Source organism: Peromyscus leucopus, chromosome 5 (genome assembly GCF_004664715.2).
Source record: "Peromyscus leucopus breed LL Stock chromosome 5, UCI_PerLeu_2.1, whole genome shotgun sequence".
Taxonomy (NCBI): Eukaryota; Metazoa; Chordata; class Mammalia; order Rodentia; family Cricetidae; genus Peromyscus; species Peromyscus leucopus.
This window is the reverse complement of record NC_051067.1, coordinates 10801423-10823119: the sequence shown is the minus strand read 5'-3', so window position 1 is coordinate 10823119 and position 21697 is coordinate 10801423.

Sequence of the window (21697 nt, the reverse complement as noted above, 5' to 3'; positions counted from 1 at the left end):
CCTTATGCAGATGGCTGGCTCTTTAGCTTCTTATATTCTGTTGGGTTGTTGGCTTTTCCTGAACCCCATCTTCGAGCTACTGCCAAAGTAGGTAGTGGCCTTGAAACCTATTCAGGTTTCTACAGTTACAAGGAGCAGCAGTCAACATCACACTTCACCTTCATCTTCATCGGCATTGTCGGCAGCTGTAGTGATACTATTTGGTGATAATTTTTAAAGGGAAGAATTAGTTAAAAGAGAGTTTTTTTTTCCACATTAAAAAAATGGGAAATATTATTACAATGGAGGGAGTGAGGTCTCTGATAATACACTGGATGATATGAAGATAGACTAATTAAATGAGAGAATAATTAATTTAGATGGTATGTAAGTAATATCAACTATAAATATTTGTTTGATCATTTTTGTTTTATCATTTAAAAAGTTGGTTAATATGAGTACCAAGATAAAAGTTTCATAAAAACTTGTTAAAACAGATCATAGAGCTATTCAGAGACAGACAGAGGAATTTAAAAGAGAACCAATCTCAGCATTGCATTATAAAGTTACAGAGAAACAGCCTAAGGCTTTCAAACAGGCAAATTTAATTTATCCAGTAACCTTGTAGGAACTGCCAAATGATAGCTATCCCCAAGGCTGTGTTAAGAGCTGAATGGACTCCTGTGCAAATGCTAGATGTGAGGAGATTCAATGAAGAGATAGTCTTATATGGCATGCATTCTTCTTTTGTGAAGCATGTTAAAATTGTGGTCAACTTGTAATAGAATTATTCCTCAAGACTGGAGAGATTTGATTACAGCAGTCTTAGAAGCTGGCCCCCAATTACAATGGAGGACCTGATGGAAGGATGAGGCTAAGACTATTGAACAACAAAGTAGGACTAGAGGTATCGAAATCTCCCAATCCCAACTCCCTGGAAAGGGAGATTATGCTCATGTAGAAAGTAACCTCTATATGATGACCACACCCTGGCATTATGCCATGTAGCAGCCTTGAATGCTTAGGATAGAATTGAAGAAGTAGGAACAAAAATTGAGACATTTACTAAAGTTATACAGGACTCAGAAGAAACCTTCACTAATTTCTTACAAAAATTGACTCCAGCAGTAAATAGAATGATACTAAACTCAGAAGCTACACAAATAATAATTGAATCTCTGGCTTTTGAAGATGCTATTGCACAATGCAAAAAGATAATTAGGCCATTAAAGGCAAGATCAGGACCCATGGAAGAATGGATCTGAAATATAATAAATATTGAATCTCAACCATGATGATGCTTGGATAGGAGAGGTGACTTCCAGAGGTTTGAAGAAAAATCAAAATGTAAAGTGTTTCTATTGTGGTAAACAATTAAAAAGGGACTGTAAACAGGGCGTTCTCAGAAAAAAAAAATCATTTACTCAGAATAACCCCAACACAAAGTCCCTCCCTTCTGGATTATGCAGAAGGTGTGGCAAAGGCTGACATTGTACTAATTAATGTAGTTCAACAAGGGACAGACAAGGTGACCCTTTGCTGTTGGGACATGCCTTGTGGGGCGTCTAAAGGATACAGAGCTCACCTGACATGACTCAAGAGTTGCGAACTAATTCTGACTATAGCTCAAAATACTAACTGGGGCCGGGTGGTGGTGGCGCAAGCCTTTAATCCCAGCACTTGGGAGGCAGAGGCAGGCGGATCTCTGTGAGTTCGAGGCCAGCCTGGGCTACCAAGTGAGTTCCAGGAAAGGCGCAAAGCTACATAGAGAAACCCTGTCTCGAAAAACCAAAAAAAAAAAAAAAAAAAAAAAAAAAAAAAAAAAAAAAAAAAAAAAAAAAAAAAAAAAATACTAACTGGGAATCTCATTAATCAGGAACCTGTGAGTCTTACTCAGGCTCCACTTTATGTTGCTGTAGGGTTAAAGGAGAAAACCAGGGAAGATTACTGACAGTGGATGACAGGGGTCTCTGCAGATCGCTGGGTTCGTGCTACTTACTTAGTGTGTTTGTATGCTGTAGCTCTGAGTGATCTTGTGGGAGAATGGTCATCCTCTTGTGGTTCCTATAAATCCAGAAACAATAAACCTCCACATCCAAACTTCTCCTAACAGTTCCCCAAATAAAATCCCACCACGGTCCAATTTGGGAAACATGGTGTCAGAAAATACAAAGCAAGTCACTCTCCGACTGCAAGCAAAGTTTCCTAGACCTGACCACTTGGAAGCCAAGGAAGCAGTGCTCAGCCACTGCCACAGAAGAAGAGTCACAAGTGCCACTTGTGTCTGTGGCAGCTTCAAGTGTAACCCAGTTGGTCAGTGAGAGTTCACTCAGATTACATTTTTCAGTTAGAGAGCAAGTAAGGACCACTTCACCACGGCATGGCCAGTAGACAGAATGAACTCCATCCTACAAAGCAAATTCCATTGCTACCATGCTAAGGAAGGAACATCCACAGAGTAAGAGACAATAAAAGACAGAAAATGGGCACCGGAATTTTCTTTGAGTACCTGCTGTGGTTTAGATGAAGGTCCCCAAAGGGTCCACATGGAATGGCTTGGTCCCAAGGAGTATGCTACTGAGGCACTAGAGCCTTTGAGAAGGGGTCCATTGGGAGGTTTAGGTCGTTGGGAATGTGCCCTGAAAGAGGACTGTGGACCCCAGCCTCTCAGTCACTCTCTGATCTTGCTCCTAATGTGTGTTTGCTCTAATTCACATTCCTGCTGTACTTTGCTGCCTTCACTAGAGAACCAAGAATAAGGCCACCCTGCAGAACTGAGAGCTACATACTCGGGCTTTCTCTACCTTTTCAGTAGCCTGTGTTATGTAGTTCATTATAATAACACAAAACTAATACAGGCTCCATGGGAATCCTTATTAGGTCAATTTGTGATGCCAAAACAATACCACCAAGGTGACTTCTGATGCATGATGGTGGCACAAAGATGTGTCACTCTGTTCCCTTAGCTCACACACTCCATGTTTAAAAAGCAGGAGAGAGTCAACTCTAAAGTATGGAGAAAGGTGAGGCTAATCAGGTGAGCACCAAAACCCAACCCACCTCCAAAGGACCTCAGGAAAGAACCCAATGTCTACCACCTCTAGTGGCATCATCATGAAATGTCCCACCAACAGTGGCTACATGACAGATGCACAAAACATCGAGCATTCCCAGGGACCTGACTGACATCCACTACACAAAACACCAGGGAGCTTTTCCATGGAGCCCTGGAGCTCACTGCACAACTTACAGGCAGCACCACAGGCCAGAGGCTCCTCTCCTCTTTTTATGTAACCTTAGGGAGGCAGGGACTTAGTGAATCCATTAGTTTCAGGGACTTCCTGAGACTTTTGAGTTAGCCACTTCCTGAGTCTTGAGTGTATTCCAGAATGAGATGTTTCAACTCAGAAGAAACTGCTGCACAATGCTTTCTGGATGGGCAACTTTATCAGTTTTCTTCAATCCTACAGGCTTAGCACTGTCCTGTGAAGACTGAAACTCCAAAATGCTCCAAGATTCAAAAGTTTTTGCACATCAACATGGCAGCAGAAGTAGAAAATTTCACATCTGGCTGCCTGTAACAGGTCATGGGCAAAGGGTAGGCACATTAACAATGCTGTGAGAAGTGACTTCTCAGGCTTTGTGTATATAAAACAGAAGTGAGCCTCATATTGAGATGCGGCTCCCCCATAAATACACATTACATGTATGAAAGTATTCCTAAATCTAAACAGTTCTGAAATCTGAAACACCTCCGGTCCCAAACATTTTCAGTAATGGAGATTCAGCGTGTAGTAACTTAGACAGAGGCATTTCACTTCTGGGAAGCAGCTCCACAGATACTCAACAACTGCCAACACACAGACACTCAAAACCAAGGCTGTTTCATGTAAAAGTGGGACTGCAGGGCAAAAGGGGACAGCAAGGACAGGGTAGGGGAATGTGGAGGGCTCTCACCCTGCCCACATCATCCTCTTCATTCCCTGCAAGAGGAACTGTCCCTCTGCTTAAAGGACAGGATATTACCCAGCTATCCAAAGGACAAAGGGTATTCCCTACAATCCCTTTCCCTCCTATTTGTTGTCACACACACACACACACACACACACACACACACACACACACACACACATCAGAAAATTGGGCTACAGAAAGAGCCATAAACCCAGATTCTCATTCTTGTGGCCACTTACACAGGAAAAGGAATTTCTGCAGTTGATGGTATAATGTCCAGGATTTCAGTTAAGCAGAGTTGGCCAGGGAAACAGAGTATCTGGGGAACACTGGGAGACTCGGTGGGCCTGAGTAGGCATGAACTTACACAGCTTTCACAGTAACATGAAATATATCTGGAGAGGAATGCACACCAAATGTTTTATAAGTTCAGAGAACAACCCACCCCTCCCCCATTCCCCAAGAGCAGTCTGAAAACCCAGAGAAACCAAGTTGAATTTCTCTGTCTCAACCTCTACCGTCTAACTACTCACATGATGTCCCAAAAATTCAGATGCACCCCTGACACCCTTAAGAATTGTCTGAACCTGGTATGGTGACACATGCCTTTAATCCCAGCACCAGGGAGGCAAAGGCATGGGGATCTACAGATAGAGTCCCCTATAGCCAGGCCTACACAGAGAAGAAATCCTGTCTCAAAAAACAAAAAACAAAAACAAACAAACAAAAAAAAAAAAAGAAAAGAAAAAGAAAAGGGATTGTTGGGGTTACCCACTAAGCTGATTCCCACCTGCTTCCTCACAAACTCTGGTTTTAAAAAACAAGATGGATGGTGATGGATGGGGTGACGCACTCCTGATGTCAGCAGCCCCCAATCCATTAATCTGTCCAGGTCCATCCACAGTCTATTCCAGGGTGCACAGGACACCAAAATTAGCAGACAGTTAAGTCTCTCAGAGAAAAGAACTAAACATCCTGACCCACTCTGTTCTTTCCATGTGAGAGCAATCATCCAGACATTGCCTGCAGTCACACAGCACCCACAGCACCCCTTGTCCACGGCCCACAGCACCCCTTGTCCACACGGCTCACAGGATCCCTCATCTACATGGCCCACAAGACACCTTGTGCACATGGCACTTCCATATTACAAGCTCACATTTTGGTATTTGAAACTTTTCCTCAATTTGCATTTTTGAACATTTTTAATCTATAATTGACTAAAAGGGAGTGCAGCATCTCAGTATAAAGATAGCCTTCTGTACCCCATAATCCCAGCACTCAGAAGGCAGAGGCTGGTGGATCTCTGTGAGTTTGAGACCAGCTTGGTCTACAGAGTGAATCTAGGACAACCTGGGCTGTTATACAGAGAAACCTTGTCTAGACAAACAAACAAACAAACAAACAAAAAACAACAAAAAGCTAGCTGCCTTCTCCCACTAGGGGTCTACAGGAAGGATACAGGATAGGGCTCACTGGAGCTCCTGATTCCTGAACCACACCAGAAGGCAGCTTCTTTATTAGGATGAAGAAGAAAATGAACAGTTAACGTGAGACCCACCCCCCCTCTGCACCCTAAGACTTTATTTCAAGGACAGCTGGTCAGAAGCAGAGCAGAGGAAGGTGGGAAGGAGCAAGCGCACTGAGACAGTCTAAAGGACCACACAGGACACATCACTGCTGCTACAATCTTACCTTGTCCTGTCCAGAAAGACTTGAAACTGCCTCTGTTGGGACCCACAGAGCCCTGTGCTGACGTGTGGTCACTGTATCCAGTGTGTAACCCGCACTGGAGAAAGAACACTGCCTATCTAGCTTACATGACCTGCAGATTGTCTGTGGTTTCAGTGTACCAAAGCCTCATGCTCACCGGTCAGCAGACCACGGAGTATGTGCTAGCAGGCGGTGCCAATCACCCTGAAACTGGCAAGCTGCACACCAACTGCCATACCCCTCCACTGCTCTGACTCCCGCCACTCCCTCTCACTTAGTCATGGGAAGGAGTCAAGAGCAAAGGAAAACTGCATCCTAGCTTGTACTGTCTTGATGACAAAGTCAAACTCCTTTTGTAAATCTGTGGCCTTTTATATTCATTGTCCTGCAAACTCCCTACCTTACACAACACTGACTGTTAATAACACAGCACAGTTGTTCCGAATAGGACCCTCCCTGAGCCTGCCAATCTTGCTTTATGACCTGATTCTTGTCCTTGGTTAGATGTCCATCACCCAAGCTAGAGACATATCACCTAGAAACAGGTCACCTAGAGAAGGTCATATCTGCTCTCTCTGGTCTAGTTATTTATTATCTCCTTGCAGATAAATAAAACTATGGAATTGAGAGCATGCACATTCCCTGTTCAGTCCATCACTAAGACTCAGTACTCACCAGCCCACTTCTTTCTTAGCCTCAATAGTAAGTGTTGGCTCCACCCAATTCAGTCCACATAATCTCTGCACTGACTAGGTGACATCTTGTTCAAGATGTCTTCCCTGGCTTCTTCCACCTCACCTAGTCATTTATGTATTAAAGTTAAGTGTTCACTCAAAATTCATGACCACTCAATTCAGATGTGACCCACCCTGAAAAGCGTCTTTGTGGTGATAAGGAATTTGAGATGAACACATCCAGGATTCAAGATGGACTCTAATAACAGTCTTCTGAACTGAAAGAGTGAGACCATGTGAGGCCAGAATAGAGGTTAAGACAGACATGGGTGCAAGACAAGGAAACCAGGAGCCACCAAGAAGTGGAAGGTGGAAAGAAGGTTCTCCCGAACAATTTCCAAACTGTGGCCATTACGACTCACTGTCTGTACTGCCACCTCCCAGAACTGTGGGAAGACACATTTGTGTGACACCACCAGTCCTACAAGACTCATCTATGACTTTCTGATTCATTTTCTGTCCATATTGAGTCACAGACTTCCACTCTGTCCATGCTGGTCTCATTGCCCCACGTTAGGCCACTGGAGAGCCTTCCGACTGGCCCCTGAGTGCTGTCAACACACCCACTGTTTCAGACCTCTGACCCCACTCTCTACCCCAAGAACATGTTCCAGGCTCGGCTTGGTCTTCCCTGTCATGGTATATCTTCAGCCATCCCTCCAAGGCAATCCAGCTCCTTTAATGTGTACCAGGGTTTAGAGCAATAAAGATTGGGAACCAGGAACACTCAGTTGTAATGAGGTGCCAAGAACAGCTGTTATGAAAAAAATGAACATGTTTTAAAAAATATGGTCTTCTATTGAATGTTACATCTAGTGTGGCTACATAGGAGTCGTGAGTCATACACCTCCAATTCCAACCCGCTCCCCCAGATCGCCCCTGCCTTCCCCCATTGCACATGTGTATCCCCACTCATCCTGCAGAGAGATGCCTCACTGCAGCACTGAGCACGCTTCCCATTCACTCAGTCCTGCTGTTTATACAAAGTGCCGGTTCCCAATGGAAACCTATGCTACTGAGGTGAAGGCCGGGTGTGTTTGCAGATGGTGTTTGGTTTTCCCCATCCGCTGAGGCTACACAATCAAAGCATCACTGACAGGAACTAAGGGTCTCTCTCCTGGACCCCAATGGTGTCCAGTCACCATTTGTAATAAGATTTGCCTACCTACTAGCATTTAGTTCTAGTTTCCTGGACCTCTTTGGGACTTACTTTTACATTCTCCAAAAGTATTTGCTTGTTTGATTGTCTGTTTTGAAACAGGATCTCTCTACATAGTCCTTGCTGTCCTCAAACTCACTATATAGATTAGGCTGGCCTCAAAATCAGAGATTGATATGCCTCTGCCTCCCTGCTGCTGGGATTAAAGGCATGCACCACTTTACTGGGCTCTCATATTTTAGAATTTAGTGTGAATGAGCAGAGCTTCAACGTGTTCTGAAAGGCAAAGCATACAAAGAGTTCAAGAATACACTGAGAACAGAAGGAAAGTCTCTGAACACAATACAGGCAGAAAGGTTTCCCTCCAAGATCAGAACAAAACAGGGTGTCTTCTGTGGACCCATGTTCAGCACAGTGGTGGAACAATTAGAGCGAATACATGAATAAGGGAGAAGTACAGTTGTCTGTCTGCAGCTGACTTATACGACCCTATAGAGAGGCTAAGATCCACAAAGTGCTAACTGACTAAATAAATTCTACAAATTCACAGGAAAAAAAATCAGTCTGTATAAGCTAACTTCTATACACTTACTAATAACAAATAACACACACATAAAAAAAGGAAATTAAGAAAGCAATTTCAATTATAGTAACACCCCCCCCCCAAAAAAAAAGAGGGAAAATACTTAGGCGTTGTTAACTGTGGAAGCAAACGACTTGAAAGATTGCAGACTATAAAACATTGATGAATGAAATGAAAGACTTAAATAATCTGTGTTTATGAACTGAAGTTAACACTGTAAGGAAACCAATACTACTGAACACAACCCAGATAATGCAATTCCCCATCAAATCCCAGCTGGCCACATGTGGTAAGGGCATCTGCCATGAGGCCAATGAGGCAAAGGAAGTAAATGTATTTTTTTTTGTTAAGTAATTTTTTTAAGGTTTATTTATTATGTATACAGTGTTCTGCCTACATGCCAGAAGAGGGCGCCAGATGGAATTATGGATGGTTGTGAGCCACCATGTGGTTGGTTGGAATTGAACTCAGGACCTCAAGAAGGGCAGCCAGCCCTCTTAACCTCTGAGACATCTCTCCAGCCCTATTTTAAATAATTTTTAACTTAGTCACATGCACTTGGAAGCTCCTATATTCCACAGCATAAAAGCTACAAAGGGTTCAAGCCAAAATATTTCCAGGAGGACGTGGAACCCATTAGGCTGGGGGTATTGGTTATGGCGGGGAGCCCTCCCCACCCCCTGGAGGTTCTGGGCAGCAGCCACACTCTCCTGATAGCATCTCAGAAGTGGCAGAGTGCTTATTGAAGCTCATTCCAACACAATTACACACACACACACACACACACACACACACACACACTTCCCATTGGGGCTTAAGACCTTCTAGAGGCCAAGCGACTTAGTCCAGTTAGGCTCATTTTTTTCTATAATTATTTCCTTCCTTTGGCTTTTTGATAGGGGGTACAATCAGAATTAGAACTTAAAACACTGCCAAAGGGCTAGAGAGGTGCCTCAGAGGTTAGAAGCACTGGCTGTTTTTCCAGAGGTCCTGAGTTCAAATCCTAGCAACCATATGGTGGCTCACAACCATCTGTAATGAGATCTTTTGCCCTCTTCTGGCCTGCAGTCATACATGCAGGCAGAACAATGTATATGTAATAAATAAATCTTTTTTAAAAAATTAAAAAACACCCCCAGAAATCTCATCAGTGAGCTAACCAAACTAAAAACAATCCTACTTGAAAAGTGTTATGAGAACCTTCAACATGGTCCAACCAACTGCTCCTTGGCCACTCTGTCAATAGAACGTCCAACAGATTACACCCTAGACAGCTTTTATGAGCACTGCACATGTAAGCAGAGCTGTGCCGCCCTCGTTTCTAACTTGGCAGGCTCTTCAACAAAACCAAATAAATACATGCTAGACAAAAAAGGGCCTCTGGAGCACCAGTCAGCTGCCGCCATAATTCGTGGGCTGCAGCTCCTCCAGTTACTTTGATTTTTTTTTTTTAAGTCCCAAACTGGAGAGGTTACACCACCCACTGAGCCCCTCAATGGGACTAGTGGATCAATGGAATGGTGCAAACCTAAGACCCCCAAAGCCACAGTGGCCAAATGTCCTTTTTACCCAACAGCCCCTTCCACAAAATGACTAGTAACCACACACACCATAGAAAAACATAACCCTGGCTCTGCTGTGAAACCCTGTGTGTTAGGCATTGGGGAGTGGGGTCCCCTCCAAGCAGTCAGTGGAGTTCCCCAAGAGGGAAACAGCCTCACGAAGAGCAGTCCCAGCCAGGGAATCCCGATTAGGGTGCAGCAAAGCAACCCAGTGGTCACCAATGGGTAGTAAGGAACAGTGTCTATCACTATTTCCTCTCCAGGTCCCCAGACAACCCGCAGATAAATACCGGGAGACCTATGTCACCTTAGGGGACACTCCATGAACCTTCAGGCAGGCATAACATTTAGTAGTAGTGGTCATAACCAGTGTTTCCTAATGACACCTTCCCATACTGGTCTACCCCACAACTCACTTTAAAGGAGAGTCAGTTCCGGGTTGAAATACCTCCCAAGAGGATTCACCTCCCCTCCCAGTCAAAGGAGCCAACCCCTGAGTATCCCATTTCCTTCAGAAAAAGGTAACTCCCAAAAAAGGCCTGCATGAATGCGGCTCTGTCAGTGCGGGCTGCTCAGTCCCCCAGGCAAGGACTAGGCTGTTTAAGAGAGAGAGCCTCAGTTCAGAGAGAGCGTCAGTGCCAGTCACACAAACACCAATGACAGCTAGGCTCCAAGCAGACAACAGGCACAGCGTTCTCCAATACAAACAGAGACTCCGCTCTGCTGCTTCCTTCCATAAGTCTGCAGAGGACCCTCGTCAAAACGGCTCCCAGAAATGCACAGTTTTAAGGCAGCGCTTTTGTTTTTGTTTTTCCTTCCCATGCAAAAATACCAAGCAGAATTCTACCACTGAGCTAAATCCCCAACCCTGGAGGCGAACTTTTATATTCTGGTCACAAACTTGATTTTAAGCAGCCAAGGCTTCACACTTCTTCATCACCTGGGACCTCACCATAGCAGATCCATCCCCCACCCCAGCTTCATCTCAAAACGCCCCCAGGCTGCAGAATTAGCAGGGGCTTCATGGCTACCAGCAAAGGCAGAAATTCCTGTGGAGGTGACCAGTTTACGAACCCCTAGTTTCAAAAGAAATTCTTGATGGTAGAGTAAGAGGGAATTCTTACAAGGGGCAGTTTGGTAATGACACGAATTTAGGATATGCTCCACGCTCTCATCCTGCACCCAGCGGCTCCTGCCTTTGTGGACAGAGGTACCAATGCAAATCAAGTCATCAGAAACGCTGGACGCCATCAGCATCAGCTTAAGCCCTAAGGGCCCCCTGGAAAAGCTGCTCATCATTTCTCTCCTCCCTTGGGCCCCATCAGAGAAAGCGCCCTGCACAGCAGGACTGGAGAAGAGCCCGGAACCCTGCTGCCTGCCCCTGCTCCCTAATTCTCATCTGCTTGCAGGAACGCTGGCGGCTGGGGGACAGTAAGGCAGCTGTCCCAGCATGGCGCACCTCGCGCAGTTTGGAAACTTAAACAAACCTCTTGAGCCCTTGGAGGCTGCGCCTTCCCTCACCCTAGCCAGCAAGGGGTGGGAATTCAGGCCGCAAACCTGCTGGCCAGTAGATGCTCTGGGGTTAGAACTGGGAGGATCATCTCCATCTCCTCAGGCCACCGCAGTTCTTTCTGCCCAAGTATTCTCCAAAACACTCTGTGTTATTGACGGGGTCTCCTGAGTCCTAACCAAGCATGCACAGAATCCCCCAGAGGAGAAGGAAACTCCACGGGGTGGGGGGGGGGGAGACGGACTACTCTCCTTTCAACCGGGCAGTTATCATGTCCTGGGGATCAAACACCCACTACTCAGGGCTCGCCAAACACCACTTTGGCAAACAATTGCAACAAAAGGAAAACCAAGACCATCGACCATGTGTCCCCCACTGCCCCTGGGAAAAAGAGTAACTCTCATCTGAGGGCAAGGTACAAGGCATGCATGTGCATTGGAAGGGTGACCTGGGAAGAATCGATGGAGTCCCTGTCTTGGGACACACGGAGCAAGTCTATGGATGCACATCCCGACTGGGACGCACTTTCGAAAAGCTCCCTGCCGCTGCCCATCCCGGCCTGTGGAAACACTTAGTGGTCCTTAGAGCGCCATCTCATTGGAACCAGCCCCAGGTGACTAAGGGCACGGACTCAAGCTGGCGCCGAGCGTGGCACATGCCCTTGCCTGGCGCCCCTCGATCGGGATCACTGGCGCCCACGAGGAGGCCGGTAGAGAGCGGCGGAGGATCGGACGATGCTCGGAGTGCGCACGCAGGGTCCTTACCTGCGGTCCAGGGTGTCCAGAGCAGGAGTGCCGCGGCCGTCCAGACTGTCCGGGCGCACAGAGGCGCGCGCCTCGGCCGCGCCCAGCCCCGAGCCATGCTGCGGGCCATGGGTGCTCGGTCGCCTGCTGCGCGCTCGGCCTTTGGGTTTCGGGCCCAGGCGTCCCCACCCCTCCGCGCCACGCGTCCGCGCTTTCCTCCCCCGCGCTTCCCAAGCAGGTTCCCTTCGAAGGCCACTCTGCCGTCCGGTTCTCTCTGTCCCGATGAGCCGCTCGGCTGCGGAGGCTCTGGCCGCCGCCCAGAAAAGCGTGCGGGGGAGAGGGGTGGGTGCGGAAGGCAGGCGGGCGCACCGGAGGTAAGGTCCCGGCTCGCCCGCCCCGATGGGCAGAGAGGCCGGCACCGGCGCCCTCTGCCGGAGCGACTCGAGGGCGGCGACCCCAGCGCGCGGGAAGGAGCCCTGTCCGCCCCCATGTCCAAGGAGCTGCCTGCTACATCTGCCTTCCCGCCAGCGCCTCTGGACCTTTAGGCACAAAGGTGGAGCCTCTGGTTCATCCACTCTCCCAGGTACCCGAAACTGTTGCCACCCACCATCAGAGTCCTGGAAACCTGGGAACCTGGGTCACAAATCAGAAACTAGGCAACACTTAACCAAGTCAACCTCACCTCCATGAGAACTTAGTTACCAGGTCTTCAAAATCCCAAGCAGGGATGCACGAGAGGTGAGGTGTGGACTTCGCATAGATGTTCCAGAAAATAACCGGCCAGGTCCTAACAGGCGCCCTGCCAAGTCCCTCAGGGAAAATCAGGACCCTCCAAAAAATGAGCAAAAATTGCAAGTGCAGCAGCAAGGAGGCTGCCCGCGCGCCTGAGGGCGATGGTATCTGAAGTCCCAGTGGCCTGTAGTTTACTGTTGAAAGTAAATCGTGTCTTTTTACCAATAAAGAGCAGAATGTTATTTGTTCTCTGCAGAATCCCCCAAAACATGCAAACCTAATTTACTTCATTTATAAAAAGACATTTGTACACAATTCAGATCGCATGCTTTCTTGATTATTCTTTCTTTTGCTTAGCACAACTCTCCCGACTTGTTCAGGAAGATGAACCCCTCTCCTGGTCCATGACTCTGCTGAAAAGAAACTGGCCAGCCATTCAGAGTCCTCTGGAAGTACATGTAGGCTGCAATCTATGATTTGTTCTGCTGCTGAATTACCTGGGTTCATGTTACAGTTCTGGGCTAGCTCAGGTATAGCGCAGATCCTAATTGGTCTTAATAAAAACCCAGAACTAGGCGCAAAGCTACACAGAGAAACCCTGTCTCGAAAAACCAAAAAACAAAACAAACAAACAAAAAAAACCAGAGCTATATCAGGGTAAGGGCTGAAAGATCAGACAGACAGATGTGTTGGTCTAACAAGTAAGTTCTGGAAGTTTCTTTCAGGCCAGAATAAGCATCACAGGGTTGTTGTTCCCTTGAAGGCTTTTAGGGAGTCCCCTGTGACACTCTTCTATGTCCCCATCCTGCTTAAAGACTTTTAAAGGAAGGACTTGTAGTTGGGAGGACACCACAGATTGATTTTCAGGAAAGTGTACACGATCGGGTTAGAAACCACCTGTAGATGTAACCAACCGTCTTATTAAATAAGAAACACGGAACCAATGCAAAGAAGAAAGCCAAGAGATCAGAGCTAAGAGCCTTACCCATCTGCTGCAGCTAACCTCTTCAGCAAAAGAGACCTACTTCTTGTGTGTTTGTCTTTATATAGACTTTCTGTTCTACCTTCTCATTAGTTGTAAACCAAACCACATGACTGCCTCGTCACTGCTTGTCTGTACAGGCCTCCAGGTCTTCTATGGTTGGTATTGAGATTAAAGGCGTGTGTCTCCAATGCTGGCTGTATCCTTGAACACAGAGATCTTCCTTATCTCTGCCTACCAAGTGCTGGGATTAAAGGCATGCACCACCACCACCACCACCACCACCACCACCACCACCACTGCCACCTTTGCTATGGCTCTAATAGCTCTGACCCCTGGGCAACTTTATTTATTAACATACAAATAAAATCACATTTCAGTACAAATAAAATATCACCATAACTGTCCTTGCGCTACCATCCAGATTTAGCTTGGAGGCAACCCTGTGCCTCCAGAGAGTTTGCTAGGATGGGTAGAATACTTCAGTCAAGTGGCTCTTCTGCCCAGCCATCACTGCAGCGTTGCTGTGATGACCCAGTGACTCTGTGAGTCGCTCCTAATCAAGACCCTCTTCTCCTTCAGCAGACACTGCCTTGTGGTTTCGACAGGATTCCAGCCCAACTTTGAGGGACATCTCCATGAACCCGGAGGTCTGCTGGGTGTGCCGCCTAGCATCACCCATGCTAGCTCACAACTGACACGGGATGGCTTTCCCAGCAGGTGTGTCGGGGACCTCCCAGTCCTGCTCCAGGACTTTACAAGGTTCCCATGGTGGCTCAGTTATCTTCATTGCTGCTCCCACTCCTGACTCTGATCTAGTTAGATTTCAATGAGAGGTTATGTACTTTTTGCTAAATTGGTTATTTCATTTTTTTCAGAGTCAAGGAAAATAAGGAGGAATTTGACATCAAACCAGATCCTTGGGTCCTGCCAAAAAGCATTTGTGATTTTTGTCAGGAAATTAAAAATGGTCAGCATTAATGATTAGTTGTAGCAATGAACTTGCAAGTTACAGCAACCTGTAGTTGCTGGGCTTCTAGTAAAAAGTAAGAGAGGGGTCCATACTGAAAAGTGCAGCATCAAAACCTTTCCCAGGAGAGAAGTTAAGAGCTGCTGTTTCTCAATTGAAATTTCAGATGACTGATATGAGATACACTGTTTCGTGCCTTTATTCTCTAGTCTATGTGTGCTGAAATCTAGGAAGGCACCCCCTCTCACACTGGATACCTATGATTTCTAGAAACTCAGCTGGAACTAAGCTCAGAGGCAGTCACTATAGCTGCCTATGGACACAGGGCACACTCAAACATGGCACCGAAAACAGACCATAGACATGACCACATCCAATGTAACTTAGTGTGTTGGTATATTGTTAGTACTTACAGAGTCAAAGGTGAAGAGGGACTTATAGGAGCATGGATGACTCAAAGGGAGCTACAAGTGCCAAGAAGCCTACCCCAGCATGGTGGTGGCCACTCACAAAAGCTGCATCTTTGGCGCTCCCTGCTGGATCTGCAGGTGGTTTTACAGTCAGAGTCTTCTCTTCCCAGCAGTTGTTCCTTCCCGTGTAACCTTGAAGGACTTTAAGTCTTGTAAGTTTCAGGAGCTTTCCTGAGCCTCCTGAATTGGATTCACTTCCTGAGTCTTAAGGAGTCTCCCTCCAGGAAGGAGACTTTCCACTTGGATGAGATGCTGTGCAACACATAGTTTAACCTGTAGCCCTAGGTGTGGGTAACAAAGATGAAACAAACCTTTGGAACTAGAGGGAGCTCACTTGTGTGTTCCTAACTTGTGAAGGGTTAATTCAACAAGAGTGCTTTTAAATCAGACCCATGTCCTCCTTCCCTGGGACCCATGGATGGATTAGCTTTTGTTGGCATGTGGATAGGTTTTTACATGCTACAAAATATCTCTGTGAAGTCTGTCTTTCCTTTTTCTATCTGCCTTATCTGTTTCTATGTCTTTGTCTATATCTAGATCTGAATACTTCTGAGAGGCATAAGACCAAATGTAATATTTTTCCCAAAATATAGATACCTTTTCCAAGTTTGCATTCTACTGAAAGAATCACATGCATTAAATATCTTTTGTTCAGCTGGATTTGTGGCTCACTCCTTTAATTCCAGAAATTGGGAGGCAGAGGCAGGCAGATCCCTGTGAGTTTGATACCAGCCTGGTCTACAGAGTGAGTTCTAGGACAGCCAGGGCTACACACAAAAACCCTGTTTCAAAGTAACAAAACAAGAAGGAAGCAAAAACAGGAAGATGTTTTTCTCATGTGTAAAGAAAGTCACACAGTTGCAGGTGTCAACCTGCCCTGTGGCCAACGAGGCTAAGTCTCCAAGGATCAAAGGATGCAAAGACCTGCATAGGGGGCAAAGGCACCCCAGGCATTTGAGCTCAAGAATAGTGCAAACAATGCCCTTCTAGTTTTTATTATTAAAGCAAGTAAAAATGAGGTGATGTTTACAGTCAAATACAAGTAGAACTAGGCAATACATCTGGTTAGGTCTTATCACATTTGGCCATGTGAAAAGAGGCAAGAATATTCTCCTAGGCCTTTGCCTCTCCCACAGAGATAATGTGGACATGCTGGGGCATTCTCTTCATGTCCTTGCTTTCAAGTGCATTCACTTAAGTTTGTGCAATTCTTTCTAGAATGCCACTCCCTGGGAAGAACATTCTGCACTCTTCCCTATCCGTAGTTCACAACTTTCTTGCACAGGCTCTTACAGCAGGTGTGTTAGTGGCCTCCCAGTCCTGCTCAAAGGCTTTACAAGGTCCCCACAATGGCTTTGTTATATTGGTTGCTGTTCCCACTCCTGACTGATCTAGTTACAATTTAATTAAAGGTTGCATACTTTCTTGTAAATTATTTCATTATTTCAAGCACAAGAATTAAGCACAACAGTATTATTGCTCTGTAGGATGTGACTATCTTGGGGAATCAATGATAGCCTCACATTATTTGTAAGTTCTCAGTTTCTCAGGGTGATCTCTTTTTGGACTATTCATGAATGAGTCTGTAGATCTTGCTATGTTTGCTTAAGGCCATCAGACTTCTGCTGAACTGTTTTTAGCTTTTTGGAAAGCAGAGGATGACACATATCCAGGAGGTGTGGCCATGGCTTTGTGACAGCCCTCTGCTTGGTCCTTGTCTTCTCTGTCATGTATTCCTTATGTTCAACGAAACTTTAATCTTCCACAGCAAAGCAGGGACCTGGTTTGCTTGCAATAGCTGGTAAAAATCTTACTGTTGATTCTAGATGAAGGGTGTTGCTGTGGGCTAATGCTCTTGTACACTGTAAAGATTTGTCACTCCGATTGGTTTAATAAAATGCTGATTGGTCAGTAGCCAGGCAGGAAGTGTATGTGGGGTGTCCAGCTAGGGTAAGACTGGGAAGAGAAAAAGGGAGATGGAGTCGCCAGCTAGATGCAGAGGAAGTGAGATGAGAAGCTGAACTGAGAAAAGGTACCAAGCTACATGGCTAAACATAGACAAGAATTATGGGTTAATGTAAGTGTAAGAGCTAGTTAGTTGTAAGCCTGAGCAATGGGCCAAACAGTTTATAATTAATATGAGCCTCTGTGTGTTTATTTGGGACTGAATGTCTGTGGGACTGGATGGGACAGAAACTTCTGCCTACAGGGTGTTTAATTTTACTACAAAATATTTTACACTTTAAGTCTTTTAGAATTAGAAAGTGGAGGCTGGAGAGATGGTTCAGCAGTTAAGAGCACAGGCTTTCCTGCAGATGACTCAGCTTCAAGTCCCACTACCCACATGGTGGTGTACAACTGCTTGTGACTCCAGCTCCAGGGGATCTGCCATCCTGTTCTGGCATCCACGGGAACTGGCATGCACATGGTTCACATATACACAGTCAGGTGTGCACACATACACATAAATAAATATATTAAAAAATTTTAGAATTAACATATGTGTAATAGCTGTATACATGTTTCACACCATTAATATATCTTATCTGGGATGTAGCTTTTAGTAACTTTGTATGTAGTGATTATTCAGGATAAGACACATGTGGATGTTGTGCTCATCATCAACTCATGAAAATATTTGCTTGTTTAGCTGGTAAAAACCTTCTTGTGGTGCTGGAGGTGGAGCCCATGGCCTTGTGCCACACCCAGGCAAGGATAATTCTTTGGATGATGGATGCTTAACTGAAACACAAAATATTTTACACTTAAAGTAGTTTAGAATTAGCAAATGGGGCCTTGAGAAATAACTCAGTGGTTAAGAGCACTGGCTGCCCTTTTAGAGGACCCGGATTTGATTCCTAACATCCACATTGGCTGCCTCACAACTACTTGTAACCTCAGGTCTGGGTTGGGGGAGTGTGGAGGAGACTATGACACCGATGCCCTCTTCTGGCTTCTGTGGTTACTGCACACATTTATGTGGACCCAGGCATTAATGAAGCAAGGCACCCACATACGTAGAATAAAAATGAATAAACATTTAAAAATAAACTAGAATATGAATGAATTTATTTATTGCCTAATTGTCAAATTATATATTTTCATGTAAATTATGTTTATAATTGTAAAAACATTGTAAATGTTTAAATTGACTTTGACAAATTTAATACTTTTTGGTGAAATCACTTAAAATCTGCACTTAGCAATTCTCAAAGGCATGGTAAGTTGTTATGAACTAGTCACTATGTTGTATAATGTATACATCAAACTTACTCCTCCTATCCAGGTGAAATTCTGTGTCACTTAATTAATACCTCAGCCTCCTACACACACCCTTAGATAACCACCTTTCCACTCTGACTCTGTGTGCTCAGCTCATTAAGCTTTTATGCATGAGACCATGTAGCATCTGTCTTTCTGGGCCTGACTTATGTCACCTGGTATAACATCCTTTAAGGTAATTCAGGTTATCACAAGCAGCAGAGTTCCAGAATTGTTTCTTTATGATTGAGCTTTGTTCAGAGAGCCACTGACCTGAGACACACCATGTTGGAGAGAGCAAACCTCCAGTGATTTTTTTCCTTTACTGATGTTACAAGGAAAACATCTGAAACCAGAGTTCATACATGTTGAGAACAGTGTTACAGAGTTCAGAGTCAAACACCTGTGACAAGTGAAGTGATCCAATCTGAACTATAGTGTGGTGGTATCGTGTTCCCCAAAATATCGTGCACCCTAATAAACTTATCTGGGGTCAGAGACAGAACAGCCACTAGATACAAAGGCTAGAAAATGGTGGCACACACACCTTTAATCCTAGCACTCCAGAGGTAGAAATCCCTCTGGATCTCTGTGAGTTCAAGACCACATTGGAAACAGCCAGGCATGGTGACACACGCCTTTAATCCCAGAAAGCTAGCCTTTGATCCCAAGGAGTGATGGCAGAAAGCAGAAAGGTATATAAGGTGTGAGGACCAGAAACTAGCAGCATTTGGCTGGTTAAGCTTTCAGGCTTCTAGCAGCACAGTTCAGCTGAGAGCCATTGGAATATGAGGACACAGAGGCTTCCAGTCTGAGGAAACAAGATCAGCTGAGAAGTTGGCCAGGTGAGGTTAGCTGTGGCTTGTTCTGTCTCTCACCATCCAGCATTTTACCCCAATACCTGGCTCAGGTTTGATTTTATTAATAAGAACTTTTAAGATTCATGCTACACTATAGTTCATGGCTAAGGAAACACAATATTGGTTTTCACAGCATATGAATGGATTCTGGTCACAATACTGTGCTAGTCTTTGTCTTAGTGAGTGGCAGCTTGTGGTTTTGTTTGTGTTCTGACAAAGCTTGCCTGGAGATCAGAGGGCAGAGCTAGCCACTAGATAGAGGCCAGGCCGTGGTGGCACACACCTTTAATCTAGCACTTGGGACGAGGAAACAGGAAGCGATATGACTGGGCAGAGAGAGGAAGTAATAAGGTGGGACAGAGACAGGAGCTTGGCCCATTTTTTTTTTTTTTTTTTTTTTTTTTTGAGAAGCAGCTCTGTCTTGTTCATCTGAAAACCTTATCATTGAGAGATTGACATCAGTACTGTTGGTTGATGTCACTGATTCCTTGTCAGGACAAGATTTTTCTTGTATCATGCAAAGTGAGTAAGGAGGGAGAGGAATCCTATTCCATGCATAAGTATACATTTCAACATGAAACCAGTACACAGATAATTGCCCATTGTCCAAGAAAGCATCTAATTTTTTTTCCTTCCTGGCCCAGAGATTCCATACTTGAGTCTGCCTTCACAAGGATGTGAGTCCACCCACAGGAACACGAGCAACCTACCAGCTGCAAAACCTCTGAAAAAAAATGACTTCCCTTCCTCCAGCAGCTATTAATTGCCAGTAGCTCCTCAGCTAAGAGTGGAACCTCATGCGCCTCTCTGTCATCCATGCTGAGATGCTGAGTGGCTTGATCTCGTTCAGGTAGTCATGGCTGTTGTGAGTTCATGAATGTATTAGCTGACTCATGAAAAGACAGTGACATTTACGTCATTCCTCCCCATCTCCCAGATCTCACATTCCTTCTGCCCCTTCTTCTGGAAGGTTCCCTGAGCCTTGTGAGAGGTGCTTGATATATATGTTCCATTTAGGGATGCACCCTCAACAGTTTCTTTGGGGGATGGGTGTTGAGACAGGGTTTCTCTATTATGCAGCTTTGGCTGTTCTGGAACTCACTCTGTAGACCAGACTGGCCTCAGACTCACAGGATCCACCTGCCTCTGCCTCCAGGGTGCTTGGGCCATCTGAGTGCACCACCATGCCAGGCCCTCAATGGTTTCTTATTCACAGTATTTTGGTTAATTACGAGTCTCAGCATTAACAGCTTCCCATGCAGCAGGAAGCTTCTCTGATCAAGGTGAAAAACAGAATTAATCTGTGAGTACACATATAAACAAGTTCATGGCTAATACAGCCCACTGGAGACCAGCTCTAAAGGCTGCAGACAGGGTTCAAAGAAAAAGGCCACAGCGTAGTAAAACTTATGACTTTTTTATCTGAGGGTTTTTAGAAATAAGTTTCTATCTATCTGAGGGAATCAAACTCACATGCATGATCTGAGGGTCATGTTTTTTATTTCTTTATTCTACCCCTTCAGTTCTCTCTCAAGTTTCAATTCCCTTGCTCCCTTGTCCTACACAGCTCTATACACATTTAACAGGAAGCTTTTGGTAGTAAAAAGAAGTTACAAAGGTTACATCTGAAGGTCATAGCACAGTCCTTCAGTAAATGATAAGGAGCAGAGCCATTTACCATGGCAACACATAGGTGGGGACATGGTGGCATTGAAAATGTCCCAAACATAAAAATATATTTTCTTATCTGAGGAGGGAAGCTAGTAACCCTTTTATCAAGGCTGTGAGGCCAGACCATCTTCTGTAGCCCTGGCTAATTGTGAAACTTTTTCCACATGAAGCTGTTTCTCTCTGGACTTGGTTAATAATTGTGATTTAGGACTTAAACAATAAACAATTAGTTAGTTGATCCTTGAATCTTGTATTTAAAATCTGAGGTGAGTAGTTTGTGCAGAGTGTTAATTGCTAAGGAATTTAGTAGGTCTTTGTCATTGGTCTGTGTTATCAGCCAGACTTTTAGCAAGCAGGGAAATTGGCACCAAAGTTGTTTTGTGCCTGACCTTGATTAGGCACTGTGACTCTGTCCTTGCGTATATCTGTAAAGTTTTAACTTATGATCCATTTACAGAGACATTCAGTCTAGTTTGAATTTGTTCTGAAGCCCAAAATCAGCCAATAGTATGAGGCTTATCTTAGAACTGAGAAGAAATTGTTGTTTTCTTTATGCCAGCCTGAGCTAGTGATTAAAAAAAAAGGTGGGGGGGCTAAATGTCTTACAGTCCTTGTAGAATAATGGATCTAGTTATGAAGCTTATCGTAGTGTATTTTTTACATATCAAAATTATACATCTTAATGAGAAGCCATCTTCCCAACCAGTCACAGATATATGTGCCCATAAGATCGAGATGTAATCATGAGATTACTTATAAATATAACATGAGATTGCACATTACAGTGCAGGTATTGGGGAGACACCATAGCTGT